Below are 18,896 nucleotides of genomic sequence, written 5' to 3'. Positions count from 1 at the left end.
GAACACTTCCGATGTCCAAACATAGGCTTCCAATATATCAATCTTTACGTCTCGACCATTTCGAGACTCCTCGTCATGTCCTTGATCACATCCGGGACTCCGAACAACCTTCGGTACATCAAAATGCATAAACTCATAATGAAACTGTCATCATAACCTTAAGCGTGCGGACCCTACGGGTTCGAGAACAATGTAGACATGACCGAGACACGTCTGTGGTCAATAACCAATAGCGGGACCTGGATGCCCATATTGGCTCCTACATATTCTACGAAGATCTTTATCGGTCAGACCGCATAACAACATACGTTGTTCCCTTTGTCATCGGTATGTTACTTGCCCGAGATTCGATCGTCGGTATCCAGTACCTAGTTCAATCTCGTTACCGGCAAGTCTCTTTACTCGTTCCGTAATACATCATCTCACAACTAACATATTAGTTGTAATGCTTGCAAGGCTTATGTGATGTGTATTACCGAGAGGGCCCAGAGATACCTCTCCGACAATCGGAGTGACAAATCCTAATCTCGAAATACGCCAACCCAACATCTACCTTTGGAGACACCTGTAATGCTCCTTTATAATCACCCAGTTACATTGTGACGTTTGGTAGCACCCAAAGTGTTCCTCCGGTAAACGGGAGTTGCATAATCTCATAGTCATAGGAACATGTATAAGTCATGAAGATAGCAATAGCAACATATTAAACGATCGGGTGCTAAGCTAATGGAATGGGTCATGTCAATCAGATCATTCAACTAATGATGTGACCTCATTAATCAAATAACAACTCATTGTTCATGGTTAGGAAACATAACCATCTTTGATTAACAAGCTAGTCAAGTAGAGGCATACTAGTGACACTTTGTTTGTCTATGTATTCACACATGTATTATGTTTCCGGTTAATACAATTCTAGCATGAATAATAAACATTTATCATGATTATAAGGAAATAAATAATAACTTTATTATTGCCTCTAGGGCATATTTCCTTCACTGGGTCCACGGCCACACGCAAGGAAATGCCTCCTTATTATGCGCAAAATAGTGATTCCTCCACCTGACAGGTGGGACCCACCGTAAGGGCCTCTGTATTTCACAAAAAAACATTCCCACCACTGACAGGTCAGACCCACCAGCTATATCTTCGCACGCAAGGAAGTGCCTCCTTATTACGCACAAAAAAATGAATACTCCCCCTGCTAGTTGGAACCCACCTTGGTGGGAGCCTGACTTGTGGGCCTACTAAGTTGACGGGGATAGAGTACTTTGCCAACTTAGTCAATATGAACGATTCTAGCTCCAGTGACTGTACGATGTCCATCCAACGGCCGTAGTGCTTCTTCAACCTCTGGTCTTGTTGCTCGAGCCTCCCAAAGCAGCGTCGGTCGTGCCACATGCTCCTGCATCCCGTGGACGGCTGTGCTGCCGCCGAGGACTCACCGCCCCTACTATTCCCACCATTGGCCAGGCCATCCCTCTATCACCCACACCCCTGTTATTCTGCAGCGACGGCAGCCTCACACCGCAGCGAACCAGTGAACCCTTCTACTCCTCTACGCATGGGCATCCACTGCTGCGTCTTCCCCAGCTTCGCGCTGTCCCCTTCCTAGGCCTCGCCGTCGTCCACTGCCCTGGTGCTCTCGGTGCAGCGTGGTCAAGGAATGGCTTCCATCGGACATGGACTATACCTAGAGAGGCTAACAGCTGGGTCCATGGCTGCAGCAAGGAAGTGTCTCCTTATTACGCGCAAAATAATTATTCTCCACTTAACAGCGGGGGCCCACCGGACGGGCCACCATATTTCACAAAAAAATGTTTCCCCCTGACCGCGGGGACCCACCAGCTACATCTTTGCACGCAAGGAAGTGCATCTGGGAAAAAAAACCAATTCGCCCCTCACTGTTGGGACCCACCAGCTACATCTTCGCATGCAAGGAAGTGCCTGACAGTCGGGACCCACCTGGTCGAAGCGTACGTAGCGTTGTCATTCTTGTCGCGAACGTGTACGTACATACTGGTCGATGTAGAGGCGCGCACGTAGCATGTACACGTACGTACAACGGCCAGTGTGCAAGAAAGAAAATACGGCCATGTAGGTACATACGGGCAGGGTCTCGAATGCCTACTCGCGCATACGTACGGCCAGGGATCGTGTACATGGCTGGGTCGGAATGGAGAAACATCATTGTCATCGTGTTCATGGGGAGCCAACCGGCTGGGTCAGAACAGAATGTGTCATCGTGTTCATCGAGAGGGCTTGGATGGAACAGTCAATGGAAACGAGGCCTGGCGTACCGCAGAACGGAGGAAATGGCCTTGTGTTTGACCGGCCACGTTCGAAACGGGATCTTGTTCTTCGGGAGGGGTCTGGTGTACCGCAAAACGGAGGAAACATATCTCCTACACTCGAAATTGGGGGTCCTGTAGATCGGGAGGGGTGTGGCGTACCGCAAAACGGAGGAAACAGACTTGTGTTGGAGCGCTACGGTCGAAACGGGGGTCCTGTTCATCGGGAGGGGTGTGGCATACCGCAAAATGGGTGTCCATGGGATACTGTTCATCTCCACCGTTGACCCCCTCCAGCCTCCACGGGCTACTGTTCATCCAACGTCGACCTCCTCCAGCCTCCACCTGTGACTATTCATCCAGCCTCCACCGCACGCTACTCCACCGGCTACTGTTCAACCAGCCCTCTCCATGGGCTCCTGTTCAAACACCCCTCCACGGGCTACTGTTAATCCAACCCTCCACCATCTACTGTTCATCCAACCCTCCACGGGGTGGTCCTATTCATCCTGCCCTCCACGGGGTCCTGTTCATCCAGCCCCAACAGGCTCGATCGCTCGGGGTCCCGTTCATCCAGAGGCAACACCACGGGGTCCTGTTCATCCACCCCCGCTGGGAACTGTTCATCCAGACCCCCTAGCAATGCTCATTGTTCATCCAGAGGCAGCATCGATCGGCTTCAGTTAGCAGCAGTAGCGAAGGAATCGCTCGATCGGGTTCAGTTAACAGCCATGGATCGATCGCTTGGGTTCAGTAACGCGTAGCCTGCAGTGCAATTGCTCGGGTTCAGTTAGAGCCCAACGCATCACTCAGGTTCAGTTAGAGCCCAATGCCTCGCACCCACGCGCGTGCGTGTACGAGGGAAATGTGCATTGCTCGGCCCCGACCACCCACCTTAACCGGGAACACCCCGATATTTTCCTCGCCCTCGCTTCTACCACGGTTTTTTCCGTCATGGACGACCCAAAGAATGTCATGCAGCTGCGTCTCCGGCCTGCCCAGGACGAAAAGCCCATTTTCTGTCATGATTTTTTGTCATAGAAGTAGGACCCCACCACATCTATGATGATATCGGGTTTTCTCACAATTAACGTCATAGAAGTGTCATAAGTATGACAGAAAAGATTTTCGTTCGGCCCAAAATGTCACGGATGTGTCTTTTTTGTAGTGCCTTTGCGTGGATGGCAAGCTTGGCGTTCGGATATGTAGATTCCTTCCTTTGTAAACCGACTCTGTACAACCCTAGGTGTCGGTGTCAAAATCGGCGGATCTCGGGTAGGGGGTCCCGAAGTGTGCGTCTAGGATCGATGGTAACAGGAGGCAGGAGACACGATGTTTACCCAGGTTCGGGCCCTCTTGATGGAGGTAATACCCTACGTCCTGCTTGATTGAATTGATGATATGAGTATTACAAGAGTTGATCTACCACGAGATCGTAGAGGCTAAAACCCTAGAAGCTAGCCTATGGTATGATTGTTGTATATGATCTATCGACTAGCCTGGCCTCGGTTTATATAATGCACCAGAGGCCTAGGATAACAAGAGTCCTAACCGAATACGCCGATGGGGAGGAGTCCTTGTCTTGATCAACAAGTCTTGTGGAATCTTCCATGTATGCAGCAGTTGTCTGAACTGGCCCATGAGTATACGGCCATGGGGGTCCTCGGCCCAATCTAACAGATCGGGAGACGTCGTGGTGAGTACCCCCTAGTCCAGGACACCGTTAGTAGCCCCCTGAACCGGTCTTCAAGTTAGGGACGCTCCTCGATTCTTCCGAATTGTTCTTCATCTTCGATTGTCGGTCATGAAAACTGGTTCAACAAATCTTCTCATCTTCGATCTTGAGGATCGCCGAAATGCATTCGACGAGTTTACACGTCGGTATCCGAGGATCCCCTTTAAGTTTCCGGCCTTAATCAATGCCTTGTTATTTTTATGCCACACCTCGGCTTTGAAGTTGTTCCTGGGAGGCAGTGTCCTCTTGCGTCCGAGCTCTAATGCCGGACTGCATTCGAGGCATCTTTTGCAGTCGATCACCAATGTCGGACTGCTTCCGAGCTCCAATGCCGGACTGTGTCCAAGCTCCAACGCTGGACTATATCCAAGTTGTCATAGATCATCTTGGTCCAAAAAAGTTAAAGGAGTTTAGCCGAGCTTAATGCTGGAAATGCCCTCTATGGAGCCAGCCACTAGCGCCCGAGCTTTATGCCGGACTGCTTCTGAGGTGGTGCACCACCCCGACTATGGGCCAATTTTTTGTCAATATTTTTGATTGGTGCAATTTATTTTCTGCCGAGATATATAGCCAGTAACCCTCAACGTGTGTATCGGTTTAAAACCCAAGATGCACTTGAAGGATGATGTAAGACCACTGATCCCAGTAGCTGCTGAGACTCAGGTTGATTTGCAAAGTCGGCCTGAGGATCAATTCCTAGCTCGGCAGAATACTTCGGGATACAAAAAGCGGAGTGCTTAGTCCTCGAGACTCAGGTTAGGTGCGGCCGACCAACGTGAGGATCATAATCTCCTCGGAAACTGTATTGCACTTAAAATTTTCTGCATTGGACAGGCAATGCAGTAGCCCCCGAGACACTGGTCGGGTGGCAACACCAGATCAGGGGATCGATGTGCCCCTTTAATATTTGTAAATAATAAGCCCGAAGCCCAGTAGCCCCCGAGCCTTAATGCGGGCACGGGTGGCCGAATTAAGGATCGATATCCATAGTAAATTCACAAATTATGTGTAATGACTCTATGTATCCAAGTACTTTACATCCTTAATGCTCGAATCCGCATTGTACAAAACTTTGTTGACCAACCATCGGCTTCCACCTCCTCGGCTAGTAGCCGAGGAGTGTTTATCCTACTTGATAAAGCCTTTATGAGGGCAAAGATTTACGACAAACAAGGCAATCTGGCCATACAATTTTATAAGCGAAGGTACGCAGAGAGATATGTTATATTATTGTTTAACATAAGAAATGTCTTCCAAAGAAAATAGTCCCGCTATCGATTCCTTTCTTTGGGTTGTCATGCTAAGCATGATCATGAAACCTCAGCTCTAATGTAAGAGCAAAATATCGAGGATTTAGTTTGGGAGGCCAGTTAATAGCCCCCAGTAGTGTTCGGCGACAGTAGAGGTCAAGCCGTAAACACTTCGGCCATTGTTATGGATGGTCCGTCATTTAACACCGTCATCAGATGGCTGACCATTTTATGCTTATTGTGACAGTCAGTTTTCGGCTTTCTCCACTGAGGTGCTTAACCATGTGAGCTGGAAGCACAATCGCAGTGGTTCTCCCTTTGCACACCTAGCCGAACAAAGCGGAACGAAGGAGGCAAGCACAGTAGCCGGGCAACCCAACTATTGACCAAAGACACAATTCGAAACCAATGCATATATAGTGTGATCCGAGAATGTTTTTGCCGAATCTATAAAGGTGTCCGGCATTGCACTGTGAGACTTGTGCTGGAAACACACAAATAGTTTAAAAGTGCCAAAAAGCTTGGAAAACAAAAAAACGTCAGTAAAAACATGATGTCCGAACAAGATCAAGTGTTCGGTGCCAATCCGAAAATTGGAAGAGAAAGAAAAAATTGTGCTTCTGTCGTGTTTTGACAACGACTAAGAAGAAAACACATTTACAGCTCATATATAAATTTTAAGAGCCCCCAAGTGACTTGGGTAAGAATTTTATGTATAATGATTGTATGTACCGAAGTACTTATATCATATTTGTGTCCACCCAAACTTAAAACGCATCTTAAACGACCGTTGGCTTCTCCCTCTTCGGCCAAGGGCCGAAGAGTGTCATGTACTCTGCCTGTCGAGAGTATCGACGGTGTTTCCGATGACCAGGCAATCAGGCCATAAGGTTGTAACAGACAAAGCGCGCTCAGGGAACTTATGCTATATTACTAACGAAGTGTAAGAAGCATCTTCAAAGAAAATAGTACCCCCGTCGATACCTTTCTTCGGTGCTCATTATTACTATGAGACTTGTGTAATAGAGTTTTTGTACTCATGAGTTCCGTTGTGTGCCGACCATGATTGAAAATAATAAGAGCGCTAGCTTTCGGCTTCACCCAGTCTGAGGTCAGAGCTCGGATGAACCGGTCATGACAATCGCAGAGGTGCTCCCTTTACTCCCTAGCCGAACAATCGGGAACGTAGGGGTAAGCACAGGAGCCAGGCAACCCAACTTGCAAATCGCTTAGGTCAATATGGTGCATATTGTGGCATAATACACGAACAAGGAACGAAGCCGTACAAGTATAATCATATGCAAAAGGAAAAGCTCCATCAAGGGAGCCCCCAAGTAAATAGGGTATTTGAATTTGTGTGTCACAAACAAAGTTTTGACAAGGAGATTCTCTACAAGAAACTTTTTTTTCAAAAAGGTATAATGCTTGGTCGAACCGAACACAAGTTAAAATTTTAAAACTTTGAGCATGAAGGCAACTTAGCTGGTTAATGTGTTCGGTATTGATGACGCGACCCGAGCTTAATGCGGGACAAGGTTCCATCCCCCAAGCCGGTCCCAAGGTGGCGGAGCAAAGAGCTCGGCACTCCGAAGTGGTGACATAGCACGGTCAATGCGGGCCGGCAGAGTGATGCCGAAGTCCCTGGCATGGGGTAATGAAGTGTTGACAAAGCCCCCCGTCCAGCCGAGGTGACGTGGTATGTCAGTACGCCGAGTTGATGATACTGCCCAACCCAGATCATTTTCATGTGCACAAAAAATAGTGCAAACCAGAGATAATAGTAATAATAATAATTAAAAAAATCGGCGTGATGCGGGCGTCGAAGTCAATGTCGATGCCGGGCGTCGGCGTGATGCGGTAAAGGCGTGGCAAAGCCTGAATTCATAGGTCGGTCCGAGTTCCGGATGCGGCGTTCGCCGGACCATGTATGAAAACTGACTGAACCACCATGCGACCCTCGTTAATGCGGCCATCATTTGATAGACCTGTGTACATATGATGAACAAACCAGAGTAATAATTCCTTGGGAAAAATGAACCCGAACAAGCAAAAAATACTAGGATTAATAACACCTGGTTTATTTGTTATAGCAATCCGAATAAAGGTGATTCCGAAAATTGGGACTCGATCCGCACATCCATTGCCTGATGGGCGATAAAGCGACGGTATGGCGATGCTGGCAAAGGTTGGCTCGCCGAGGCAAAGCCCTCGGTCCAGCTAACGTGACGGAGTTGGTCGGCTAGTGACGCCGAAGTCTCCGGAGTAGGTTCATGAAGAGATGGCGAAGCCTCGATGTCAGCCGATGAGTCAAAGTAGGTCGGCGTGATGGACACAAGCTTGAAGAAGCAATAGTGCGGCCCTGCCGATGCAGGTTGTGATGTGGTCGATGCCGGCTTGATGAAGTGACCCTGCGGCGATGCCGGTATGCCCGCTCCGTGTAATCCGTGGGGCGGCGATGTTGGTGATGATTTATCCTTCATGATGCCGGACTCTTGTTCGGCTTGCCAAGATGATGATCCGAAGAAGTTGAGCTCGGCTCAACAAAGTGATGACGTGTCTAGCGCAGGTCGACAGCCTTGGAGCAATATTTCCGGACTGGTTTGACACCAGCATGATGATGAAGATGACCTCAGGGGAGGCTTAAAAATTTACGGGCACATGTTTAAAAACGACGCACAATACCCTAGAAGAGAATTCCTCTAAAAAGGTTGTCCAATATCACGTTCATAAAGAAACATGAATTCGGGTCGGATCCGTATTCGCGCAAAAAACAGATCCAAAAATTGGTCCACTCATTGGAAGGTTCCCGAAGTTTGAACCGTTGGATCGAGCTAAAATTGGAGGGGTGGTAGATATGGGAATTCCGTAGTAGATGAACAGTTGGATCTTCCAAAGGACCTCCGAGCTGGGCTCTGGAGACCACACCCTAAACTCGTCCAGATTCCCGTCCAGATTTGACAGGGCTCCGGTATATCATAGATTGTCGGAGATTTCTCCATCGGAACTCGACGAAATTTTGCATGGCTGTTGTAGACGTAATTCCACACTATTCCTCCAAAGCAATCGTCAAACCGACGCTGGAGGAGGTGGTGACGGCGAATACAAGTTCGCTGTCCATAAAAACAGCACGGCCGCCCGAGGGCAATGTTGACGTTGAGCCCTCGAGCTCCATGGATGACTCCTCTATGATCATGATAGAGATCGGAATTGATGTTGAAGGACCCCATCCGAACATGACGATCGGAGATAGAGCGCGGTCCTCGGTCGAGCCAAGGTGACAAGTCGAGCCGGCGACGAAGATGCCGGCGTCGCAGTCGACCTGCGGGTGAGCCATTGATCCTTTTGCTGATCACACAACGAAACTCTCAATGAAAGCACCAATGTCGGTGTTAAAACCGGCGGATCTCGGGTAGGGGGTCCCGAACTGTGCCTCTAGGATCGATGGTAATAGGAGGCAGGAGACACGATGTTTACTCAGGTTTTAACACCGACATTGGTTCGGGACCCCCTACCCGATCCTAGACACACAGTTCGGGACCCCCTACCCGAGATCCGCCAGTTTTGACACCGACATTGGTCTTTCATTGAGAGTTTCGCTGCGTCGTCACCAGAAGGTTCGATGGCTCCATCAATCATCTACCATAATGCTTCCCTGGGGGAGGTTTTCCTCCCTGGTCAGATCTTTGTGTTTGGCGGCTTCGCACCGCGGGCCAACTCGCTTGGCCATCTAGAGCAGATCGACAGCTACCCCCAGGTCACCAGATTAGTTTTGGAAACCTGGATTATGTCCCTGAAATCCGAGGAGACTTGATCTTCCAAGGATTAACGACCCCAACCTCCGCTCTGGCATTAGAGCCTGAGCCCGTTGCCAGGTCCGAAGACGGGGTTTCTAAACCCGCCGGACTGTCTATGGCCACTAGGCCCAGTACGGAGAGCCGAAGGAAGCCGTGTCTCTGGCAACCATCACAAAGCCGGACTCTTCCTTGGACACTGGCCCCGAACTCTCGGAGTCAGCATCGTGTGGGCTCGGCCGAGGAATACCCTTCCCGCCGTACTCCACGGATTCTCTTCTCCCTGGCCAAATCGCGCCTTTAAGTGAGGCACTGGACTTGATGCGATCCCTCATCATTACAGAGGAGCAATGTCCGAACTACGCCTAGCCCAGACTAGGGGCTGAGAGCAGGGAATTTTACGTCCCACCCACCACCCACTTCATAGCCACTGTCGAGGACTTAACTGACATGCTCGATTACGGCTCCAAAGACATCGACAGTATGGACGATGATGCTTTAGAAGAGCAGGTCCAAAACCCACCGTTTACCGGACGCTGGACGGCCACCTCTTCTTATGACATGTACATGATGGATACACCCAAGGAGGGTGACGGCGATAACGAGAAACATCCAGTAGAGGATAAACCTCCCGAGATACAACCAAAACAACGATGGCGCCGCTCTAAATCGCGCCGCAGCAAAGACAGCAATACCGGCACGAGAGACAACAATACTCCGGACGATGCCGAAGACCAAGAAAACCTCGTTGAGCCGACCTCTGAACAGGATGACCGAGAAGATTGGCAAGTTAGCCCTGATGAACAGGCTAAAAACGAAGACTCGGAGGACAGCAATTATCTTCCTCTCTCTGAGGATGAGGTGAGCCTTGGCGAAGAAGACTTTATCATGCCAGAGGAACCTCTTGAGAAGGAGCGCTTTGAGCAATGGATAATAGCCACTGCAAGGAGTCTGAAAAAGAAACAGCAGCAACTTCAAGCTGATCAAGATCTACTCAACGACGGATGGACTAATGTCCTGTCAACCGAGTAATACGGCCTCGTGCGCCCAACCAAAAGTTACCAGAAGCGTAAACTGCTATCTCAATTCGACGACGAGGCACTTGAGACTGTACCAGCAACACGTAATGCGGCTGACCGACCACCACGTGGCCGGGACAAAACGGCGACTCAAGCCGATCACCGGCCTATACTATCTCGCCGTAAAGGTAGACACACAACGGCTCGGGGACACACATATGAACTACGGCAGGACCTAAAGAATAAAGCAGGTCCGTCCAGGTCGATCTACAGATCGTGTGGGTGTGCCTCGACGTGCGACGATGACTATCAAGCCAAACATGACAAGCATAATTATGCCCGGGCCGAAAGCCGCAGGCGGACTCCATCCGAACTACGTCGCGACCTGGCCCGATATAGAGGCGCCACACACCCCCTATGCTTCACTGATGAAGTAATGGAGCATGAATTCCCAGAAGGGTTTAAACCCAATAATATTGAATCATATGATGGAACAACAGATCCCGCAGTATGGATTGAGGACTTTCTTCTCCATATTCATATGGCCCGCGGTGATGATCTTCATGCCATCAAATACCTCCCGCTAAAACTCAAGGGACCAGCTCGGCACTGGTTGAACTGTGTGCCCGAAAACTCCATTGGCAGTTGGGAGGACTTGGAAGACGCCTTCCGCGACAACTTCCAAGGCACATATGTCCGACCCTTGGATGCCGACGACTTATGTCACATGGTTCAATAGCCCGGAGAGTCAGCCAGGAAATTCTGGACAAGGTTCTTAACTAAAAAGAACCGGATTGTTGACTACCCGGATGCTGAAGCCCTAGCGGCCTTTAAGCACAGCATCCGTGATGAATGGCTTACCCGACACCTCGGCCAAGAAAATCCGAAGTCCATGGCGGCCCCCACGGCACTTATGACCTGCTTTTGTGCGGGCGAAGATAGTTGGCTAGCCCGTAGCAATCATAATGCAAGCGAACCTAGCACCTCCGTAGCCAAGAATAGCAACGGCAAGCCCCGACGCAACAGGCATAAGCGTCAAAACAATGGTGAAAATACTGATGACACAGCGATCAACGCCGGATTTACTGGCTCCAAGTCCGGTTAGCGGAAGAAGCCATGTAAAAGAAACAATTCGGGCTCTTCCAGCCTGGACCGCATACTCGATCATCCATGTCAGATCCACGGCACCCCTGATAAACCAGCCAATCATACCCACCGGAGTTGTTGGGTCTTCAAATAGGCTGGCAAGTTGAATGTCGAAGACAAGGAGAAGGGATTGCAAAGCGAGAATGACAACGACGAGCCCCGTCCGCCGAACATAGGGGGACAGAAGAAGTTTCCCCCCAGGTTAAAACGATGAGCATGATATACGCTACTCATATACCCAAAAGGGAGCGCAAATGTGCGCTCAGGGACGTCTATGCAATAGAGCCAGTCGCCCCAAAATTCAACCCATGGTCGTCCTATCCGATCACCTTCGATCGCAGGGATCATCTGACCAGTATCCGTCATGGCGGTTCAGCCACACTGGTCCTTGACCCAATTATTGATGGATTCCACCTCACGCGAGTCCTCATGCACGGCGGTAGCAGCCTTGATAACCCACAAGTACAGGGGATCAATTGTAGCCTCTTTCTGTAAGTAAGAGTGTCGAACCCAACGAGGAGCTAAAGGTAGAACAAATATTCCCTCAAGTTCTATCGACCGCCGATACAACTCTACGCACGCTTAACGTTCGCTTTACCTAGAACAAGTATGAAACTAGGAATACTTTGTAGGTGTTGTTGGATAGGTTTGCAAGATAATAAAGAGCACGTAAATAAAAAGTAGGGGTTGTTTACATGAAGACACAACTAAGTTAGTTTTAGTGGAGAGCTTGTTGTCACGAGAAAATTATTTATCCCTAGGCAATCGATAACTAGACCAGTAATCATTATTGCAATTTTATTTGAGGGAGAGGCGTAAGCTAACATACTTTCTCTTCTTGTATCATATGCACTTATGATTGGAACTCTATCAAGCATCCGCAACTACTAAATATCATTAAGGTAAAACCCAACAATAGCATTATAAGGCATCAAGTCCTCTTTATTCCCATACGCAAACAACCTACTTACTCGGGTCTGTGTTTCTATCACTCACGCCACCCACCATAAGAAAATCATGAACATATTGCAAACCCTACAGCAGGGATCCCTCACACTTACGTGACATGGAGAGCACCATAGGACAACACCAATAATAAAACATGCAACTCAAACCAATCATGATCATCAATTAACCTATAGGACAAAACGGATCTACTCAAACATCATAGGATAGCCATACATCATTGGAAAATAATATATAGCATTGAGCACTATGTTTAAGTATAGATTACAATGGGTAAAAGAGGGGTTACACCACTGCATAGAGGGTAGAAGAGTTGGTGATGATGGTGGTGAAGTTGTTGGTGTAGATTGTGGTTATGATGATGGCCCCAGCGGCGTTCCGGCGCCACCGGGAGAGAGGGGGAGAGAGCCCCCCTTCTTCTTATTCTTCCTTCACCTTCCCCCTAGATGGGAGGAGGGTTTCCCCTCTGGTCCATGGTCTCCATCGCATGGGAGGGGCGAGAGCCCCTCCAAGATTGGATCCGTCTCTCTGTCTCTCTCTGTTTCTACATTCCCTCATTCTGCCCTTTCACCGTTTCTTAAATTCCCGGAGTTCGTAACTCCGATTGGGCTGAATTTTGGACATGATTTTTATCGGGATATTGGCTTCCTTGCGGTGAAAGAAGGGCACCAACCGCCTTACGGGGTGGCCACGAGGGCCCAGGGCGCGCCCCCTTCCTCGTGGCCCCCTCGGGCATCGTCTCGCGTTGATTCTTCTTCCCAAAAATCACATATATTCCAACAAAAATATCCGTCAGTTTTTATCCCGTTTGGACTCTGTTTGATATGGATTTTCTGCAAAACAAAAAACATGCAACAAACAGGAACTGGCACTAGGCACTGAATCAATATGTTAGTCCCAAAAATGGTATAAAAAGTTGCCAAAAGTATATGAAAGTTGTATGATATTGGCATGGAACAATCATGAATTTTAGATATGACGGAGACGTATCAGCATCCCCAAGCTTAATTCATGCTCGTCCTCGAGTAGGTAAATGATAAAAAAGATAATTTTTGATGTGGAATGCTACCTAGCATAATGTTGATCATGTAATCTAATCTTGGCATGAATATTAAGACACGAGTGATGCGAAGCAATAGTCTATCATTTGACATTAAGACAATTCTACTTCAAGCATACTAATAAAGCAATCATGTCTTTTCAAAATAACATGGCCAAAGAAAGTTATCCCTACAAAATCATATGGTCTGGCTGTGCTCCATCTTCACCACACAAAATATTCAAATCATGCACAACCCCGATGACAAGCCAAGCAATTGTTTCATACTTTTGACGTTCTTAAACCTTTTCAACTTTCACGCAATACATGAGCGTGAGCCATGCACATAGCACTATAGGTGGAGTAGAATATGATGGTGGAGGTTGTGTGGAGAAGACAAAAAAGGAGAAAGTCTCACATCGACGCGGCTAATCAACGGGCTATGGAGATGCTCATAAATTGATGTCAATGCGAGGAGTAGGGATTGCCATGCAACGGATGCACTAAGAGCTATAAGTGTATGAAAGCTCAAACTGAAACTAAGTGGGTGTGCATCCAACTTGCTTGCTGATGAAGACCTAGGGCATTTGAGGAAGCCCATCATTGGAATATACAAGCCAAGTTCTATAATGAAAATTCCCACTAGTATATGAAAGTGATAACTCAAGATACTCTCTATATGAAGAACATGGTGCTACTCTAAAGCACAAGTGTGGTGAAAGGATAGTAACATTGACCCTTCTTTTTTTCTTTTTTTGTAGGCTTCTTTGGCCTATATATTTTTTTGGGGGGGGGGTTCTTTGGCCACTTTTATTTTGATCATGGTACAATGTTCTAATAATGATTATCATCACACTTTTATTTACTTACAACTCAATATTACAACTCGATACTAGAACAAAGATATGACTCTATATGAATGCCTCCGGCGGTGTACTAGGATGTGCAACGATCTAGCGTAGCAATGACATAAAAAAACGGACAATCCATGAAAACATCATGCTAGCTATCTTGCGATCATGCAAAGCAATATGATAATAAATACTCAAGTCATGTATATGATGATGATGATGGAAGTTGCATGGCAATATATCTCAGAATGGCAATGGAAATGCCATAATAGGTAGGTATGGTGGCTGTTTTGAGGAAGATATAAGGAGGCTTATGTGTGACAGAGCGTATCATATCACGGGGTTTGGATGCACCAGCGAAGTTTGCACCAACTCTTGAGGTGAGATAGGGCAATTCACGGTACCGAAGAGGATAGGAATGATGGAAGGGTGAGAGTGCGTATAATCCATGGACTCAACATTAGTCATAAAGACCTCATATACTTATTGCAAAAATCTATTAGTCATCGAAACAAAGTACTACTCACATGCTCCTAGGGGGATAGATTGGTAGGAAAATACCATCGCTCGTCCCCGACCGCCACTCGTAAGGAAGACAATCAATAAATACCTCATGCTCCAACTTCGTTACATAACTGTTCACCATACGTGCATGCTACGGGAATCACAAACCACAACACAAGTATTTATACAATCCACAACTACCCACTAGCATGACTCCAATATCACCATCTTTATATCGCAAAAATATTGCAAGGAATCAAACATATCATATTCAGTGATCTACAAGCTTTATGTACGATTTTATGACTAACCATGTGAATGATAGGTTCTTGTGATCTCTCTAAATAGATATAAGTGAAGCAAGAGAGTTTTATAATTTCATCAAAATATATGCCCACTCTCGAACAAATATAAGTGAAGAAAAAGAGCATTCTACAAATGGTGGTTTTCTATGTGAAGAGAAACAGGCAATCCAAACGTTAAAAGATATAAGCGAAGCACATGAAGCATTCTATAAAGCCATACTCAAAAAATATAGGTGAAGTGCAATGAGCATTCTATAAATCAACCAAAGACTATATCATACCATCTTGGTGCATAAAAGAAAAGTGAAAAATAAATGCAAAACACGCTCCAAGATTTACGCATATCATGTGACGAATAAAAATATAGCTCCAAGTGAAATTACCGATGATTGTTAGAAGAAAGAGGGGATGCCTTCCGGGGCATCCCCAAGATTGGCTGCCTGGGAGTCCTTGAATATTTCCTTGGGGTGCCTCGGGCATCCCAATCTTAGGCTCTTGCCACTCCTTATTCCTTCATCCATCGTGATCTCTCCCAAAACTTGAAAACTTCAATCACACAAAACTTAACAGAAAGTTCGATAAGATCCGTTAGTATAATAAAGCAAATCACTACTCTAAGTACTGTTGAAAACCAATTAGTATTTTGTTTTTGCATTGTAGCTACTATAATATAACTTTTATATGGCTTAATCCACTGATAGAAATCAATAGTTTCATCAAAACAGGCAAACTATGCATCAAAAACAGAATCTGTCTTAAACAGGACAGTCTGTAGTAATCTGAACATTCACCATACTTCTGGTACTCCAAAATTTATGAAAAAATTAGGAAAAATAAAAAAATTTATATAAATACAGTACAAAAAGTTTCAGAACCGTTTGACGTTCCAGTAAAAAATGTAAAATCGCGCACTACAGCCAAAGTTTCTGTCTTGCACCGCACAAACCAACAAGCAATGTAAACATCCTAAAGGAAAACCTTGACACATTATTTTTATTTTTAAACTTTATAAAAGCACACAACAGAAATAAATCACTCTCTAAAACTTCCGGGTTGTCGCCCTGGCAGCGCTTTTTTTAAAGCCATTAAGCTAGGCATATAGTGCTCAAGTAATGGATCCACTCGGATCCCAAGGTATATCAAAGTCAATTTTAATTAACAGTGATTTCTGATTTAGTAGTGATCACAAAGTAACATATATCATGCAACAACAAAGTCTAACTCTCTTCCTATGCATCGGCATGTCATAAAAGAACAATTCATGCGCACATAGTAAAGGCCAATGCATAGTATAAACAGTTTCTTGCAATTTTATCATAGTGGAAACATGGAAAGGACGAGATGTAGTTCCTCTCTCATAATAATTGTAAGTAGGAGAAGCAAGCACAAGCATATTATATCTATCGAAATCATCATGTGTGGTAGTAAAACTCAACCCATCAATATAATCCTTAATAAGGGCAAACTTCTCCGATATAGTGTAGTCGAGAGAATTCAAAAAGATAATAGGACTATCATGCGTGGGTTCAATAGCAACAATTTAATGTTTAACATAAGGAACTATGGCAAGTTCATCTCCATAAGCATAATTCATATTTGCATCTTGGCCACAAGCATAGCAAGCATCATCAAAAAGGGATATTTCAAAAGAATCGACGGCATCATAACAATCATCATAGCAATCATCCTTCGGTAAGCATGAAGGGAAATTAAACAGTGTATGAATTGAAGAGTTACTCTCATTAGAAGGTGGGCACGGGTAACTAATCCGCTCTTCCTCCTTTTGTTCTTCGCTCTCCTCATCATCTTTTTCATCCAATGAGCTCATAGTTTCATCAATTTCTTCTTCCATAGACTCCTGCAAAATATTAGTGTCTTCTTGGACAGTTGAGGAGTCCTCAATATATGGTTTAACATAGGCATTAGAAGCATAATTATCATGACAATATTTAAGTATGGAAAAAATTTCAGATTTGTAAAGAGTAGCATCATACTTTCCAATCAAAGAAGCAATTTCATAAGCACCCTTAAAAGCAACAAATTCTTCAATTTGTTGAACATCATAGTAATTATAAACACCGTTAGCATACGAAGATACGATTCCATTATCACTAAACTCACGTTGGTAGGGAAGGTGTTTCTTAGGGTCTTCAGAACAACAAGTAAAATCACATATTTCACATAAATTCCAAGGATAGCATTGCAAATGATGACTTTGATCCAGTAAAAGTTTCCCTTTTTCAGATATGCGGTGTCGCAGATAACAAGCATGCTCATCTAAAGATTTACCCTCAACTAAGCTAGTTGGGATTTCAGCACGAGGAGATAGGGATCAAAGATGATCCAAGTAAAAAGCTTCAGGAGTGTGAAAAAATTCGAGTGGCTCTTCAACCATTGTGTAGTAGGTACAACTAATTTTTTTGGTATTTTGCGTTTCCTACCCATAATTAAATATAGAAAACAAGAGGACAAAATAAAAACTACTTAGCGATAAAGAAAACAAGCACACACGAGAATATTCCCCCCATGCTATAACTCCCCAACAACGGCGCTAGAAAAAGGTCTTGATAACCCACAAGTATAGGGGATCAATTGTAGCCTCTTTCGGTAAGTAAGAGTGTCGAACCCAACGAGGAGCTAAAGGTAGAACAAATATTCCCTCAAGTTCTATCGACCACCAATACAACTCTACGCATGCTTAACGTTTGCCTTTACCTAGAACAATTATGAAACTAGAAATACTTTGTAGGTGTTGTTGGATAGGTTTGCAAGATAATAAAGAGCGCGTAAATAAAAAGTAGGGGCTGTTTAGATGAAGACACAACTAAGTTAGTTTTAGTAGAGAACTTGTTGTCACAAGAATGTTATTTGTCCCTAGGCAATCGATAACTAGACCGGTAATCATTATTGCAATTTTATTTGAGGGAGAGGCATAAGCTAACATATTTTCTCTTCTTGGATCATATGCACTTATGATTGGAACTCTAGCAAGCATCTGCAACTACTAAAGAGCATTAAGGTAAAACCCATCCATAGCATTATAAGGCATCAAGTCCTCTTTATTCCCATACGCAAACAACCTACTTACTCAGGTCTGTGTTTCTATCACTCACGCCAACCACCATAAGCAAATCATGAACATATTGCAAACCCTACAGCGGGGATCCCTCACACTTGCGTGACACGGAGAGCACCATAGTACAACACCAATACTAAAACATGCAACTCAAACCAATCACGATCATCAATTAACCCATAGGACAAAATGGATCTACTCAAACATCATAGGACAGCCATACATCATTGCGAAATAATATATAGCATTGAGCACCATGTTTAAGTAGATATTACAACGGGTAAAAGAGGGGTTACACCGTTGCATAGAGGGGAGAAGAGTTGGTTATGATGGCGGTGAAGTTGTTGGTGTAGATTGCGGTGATGATGATGGCCCCGGCGGCGTTCCGGCGCCACCGGGAGAGAGGGGGAGAGAGAGCCCCCCTTCTTATTATTCTTCCTTGACCTTCGCCCTATATGGGAGAAGGGTTTCCCCTCTTGTCCATGGTCTCCATGGAATGGTAGGGGCGAGAGCCCCTCCAAGATTGGATCTGTCTCTCTGTCTCACTCTGTTTCCGCGTTCCCTGATTTTGCCCTTTCACCGTTTCTTAAATTCCCGAAGATCCGTAACTCTGATTGGGCTGAATTTTGGACACGATTTTTATTCGGATATTGGCTTTGTTGCGGAGAAAGAAGGGAACCAACCACCTTACGCGGTGTCCCCCCTGCCTCGTGGCCCCCTCGGGCATCGTCTCGCGTTGATTCTTCTTCCAAAAAATCACATATATTCCAAACAAATCTCCGTCAGTTTTTATCCTGTTTGGACTCCGTTTGATATGGATTTTCTGTGAAACAAAAAACATGCAACAAACAAGAACTGACACTGGGCACTTAATCAATATGTTAGTCCCAAAAATAGTATAAAAAGTTGCCAAAAGTATATAA

The sequence above is a fragment of the Triticum urartu genome, chromosome 4, assembly GCF_003073215.2.
Source record: "Triticum urartu cultivar G1812 chromosome 4, Tu2.1, whole genome shotgun sequence".
Taxonomy (NCBI): domain Eukaryota; kingdom Viridiplantae; phylum Streptophyta; class Magnoliopsida; order Poales; family Poaceae; genus Triticum; species Triticum urartu.
The sequence above is the reverse complement of the archived record's forward strand: the minus strand, read 5'-3'. Positions refer to the sequence as shown.